Raw genomic sequence first — 3,488 nt, forward strand, 5'->3', positions numbered from 1 at the left:
CTTACAAATGATGCCGTGTTCTCTTCCGTCTTTATATTTGTGTACACTTTAAGAGCAGTTGCTTTCTAGCAGGTTCAACTGATAAAAAAAAACAAAACAAGAACAACACCCCAGCATCCAAACGAGTAAAGCTATGTGAAACAATTAAAAAAGAAAACAAGGAATACATTTACCATTCTCATTAATTTCTTATTTTCCTCTTTCACCATGGTGGACTCCTTCTCCTGCACAACACATGAAACTCAAAAGATGCAACTGAGAGATGCAACAAACGAGCATCGTTTGTAAGGGAGTAACTTTACTGTTAACATACCAGATCTTGGATCTTTTTGTCACTGCTTTTAATTTCATTGAGGTCGCTGTCCAGCAGGTCCCCATAAGGCTCTGTGTCGACTTGTTCTGCCTCACTGATGGTCTTCTTCAGCCTGCAGATAAACACACACCACTTTCCCATTCCCCATTTATGGAAAAACATGTCAAACACTGCAAAACCTGCCAGTGTAAGCCAACAGTAAACTAATAAATTCAACAAAAATGTGGTCATTCTATATTAAAGCATAATGACCTTACTCTTTCACTTGTTTTCTGAGCACGGCATTCTCAGAGCGATGCGCTGCGACGTCATCATCGGCAAAGTCCAGCCAGTGTCTCATCTCAGCATTCAGTTCCCTCAGTTGACTCTGACTGTGCTCCAGCTCAGCTATTTTCTCCAGCATCTCCTTGCGAGATCTTTAAAAAACACACACCACAAAAAAAAAAAAAGATATGATATACTGCTTAATCAATCCATTTGTTTGTGTGGGGGTTGTTCAGGGAGCATTACTCACATATCTGTCTCCATCCTGCTGGTTGAAACCTCCTTTCTGCTCCAAATCAACATAAAAGATTAAAAATGTACATAAAATTGGTTTACGACTTTTAATTTTTCCCATTTAATCTTAAATGATTTTAACTAGAATGGCAAAGAATGACTATAACATAACTAATATTACAGTGTAATACACAATGCACATGTATATAATTCATTAAAAAAAAATTGGCATGAAGAAAAATGCCAAAATTTATAAATGGAAGTTTATTTAAATATAAGTATAAATAGAAGTTTATACATTTATTAAATAAAGTTAGCATTAAACATTTGGTGACATAGTTTTTATTCTCCTTTTATGTACCAGTATTTACCAAAAATTTAATATGGTTATAAATAATTAAAATGCAAACATTTAGCTCTGAGTATCCATTTGCAAAGGACAAGTTAAAGTTTAAAACTTTAGAGATGTATTGTCCCCTGAATGTACACGATTGTAGATTTGAACAATCCAAATGTTACTGTTGCCATATTAGATTTGTTTTACTAAACTAATTTAATGCAATCAAAGTATTTCAATTGAAGAATAACATGTTGAAATTACATGTCTTTTACTTTGACATTGGTCATGACAACAGGTTTCTAATTAGAAAGGAACAATTTTTTTTTTTTTTACAATATTGTGGTAATAATAAAAACAATAATAATAACTTAAATATTACTGATGATGGAATGAGTGTCCAACATTTTTGAAACCCAGACAACGGTGCTAATGATCCAAGACTGAAATTATTTGGATCCATATTATTTAAAACAAACAAAATAAAAACAGTAAGTACACTTAACTTTAAAGTAAACCTTTGAAATAGGGCTGACTTAAAAAAAAAAAGAAAAAAAAAAGATTTAATTCATACTTTGCTCTAAATACCAGGAGTAAGAATTAGCTGCAGGTATGCTAATTGTAGATACACCTGACCTAAAGAGCAACGCAAGCTGCTAAATTTAAGTCATAACATAATAAAACTATTTAGTTATTAACACTGAGTTAAACATATGTAAAAAATATATAAATTGAAGAAAATGGAGGACAAAAGCTAAGACATGCTATGCTAGTGACTTAGCTAGTCAATGCTAACCATAGCCAGTTAGCGTCCGTTTTAAACTATGCTAGTGACTTAGCTAATCGATGTTAACCGTTGTTAGCATTAGCCGAGTTGTACAAACAAAAATCCCGCACTGCTCTACTTTATATTTTCTTTGATTTTAAAAAAATTGTAAATTGCCAATTCAAATATTCTTACCAGGAAACAGACACCTTGGCTAAATCGGCTAAATATGCTGCAAATTAGCAAGTACTGACGTGCTTTAATAAATAAAATCTTGCCGTTACACAGCTTGTCTTGGACTAGACCCCCCCAACAAAATTATCAGAAAATAATTTCCAAATCCAAATTTTATTATTTAAAAACATCTTTAAAAATACAAAATCCATAACAATAATAATAATAATAATAGAGGTACAGTACCACCCTTGAAAGAGTTTACCGGTATATTTAAACCATAGAGCCAACACCACACATGCAGCCATATTTGTCATTAACACATTCAAAAATGATTTTTGGCTTTAATAGAAATTCAGCAACAACTGACAAAACTGATATTCAGCTCAGAGCATGAAGACTTAAAATTAAAAACAAAGGCAGTGCAAAAACAAAATTAAAAAACAAAATTAAGGAATTCAGCGAGTCCTGTTGGCGTAAAGTGAAAAACGACACGTTCAATCATCCTAAGGCCACATTAGAAACTGAACTGAAGCAGATGATTACAGAAAATATTCAGACTATCAGCTCCAGAAACACCTTAAAAAACATAAAACTGTAAACAACAACAACAAAAAAACAGCTGTTTTGTTAGAACTGTGGTAATCAACCTGAAAATAGATTAGTATACTGATTAAGATTAAAGAATCAGGACACCCTTAGCTGAATGAAACATCAACAAAATGTAAAACATGGAGACTGTTCTAACTGAACGGTCACACATATTTAAAATACTATTTAATACCAGGTGACTCACTTTACTCTGTAAACTCAAACGCAAGATTTTACACCGTGTACTATCAGAGTTTAATTTCAGCATTTATTTCCCTGTAAGACATCGCTGCTCATCTCCCTTTACTGACAACATCCAGTAAAAAGGTTGTGATAAACTCATCTGTTCAGAAGTTGATGTGAGGAATTACATCATTGAGAAATCCCATTGAGCCTCGAGGAGGCTCAATGGGATTTACCTGTATAAATAAAGGTTGATTGATGTTGGAACACTGTATGCGAGATTTAAATTCAGGTAGTTTAGCTTAAGTACATTTTGGGGAAAACCCTGATAAAGAAAACTTTATCACCACACCCAAGAGTCCTACCACCCCAGGAGCCATTGTCTGCCTGCACATGTTTTTATAAATAAAATCAAACACAATATTTTATCAGTGCTGTTGTTAAGATATTTTTAGTGCTTCAGAAACATTCAGAGGCCAGCCTCATTCAGTGCTCAGATTATCTTCAGGGATGATTTCTATCTCGACACAGATGATCACTGACAGATGAACGGAGGTCATCCTCCTCGCTGCAGCTCCTCTCCACCACCAAAGTAAGGACACGCAGCCTGTTCAGACCTCCAGCTG

Source organism: Nematolebias whitei, chromosome 4, assembly GCF_014905685.2.
Source record: "Nematolebias whitei isolate Nwh7 chromosome 4, NemWhi1, whole genome shotgun sequence".
Taxonomy (NCBI): Eukaryota; Metazoa; Chordata; class Actinopteri; order Cyprinodontiformes; family Rivulidae; genus Nematolebias; species Nematolebias whitei.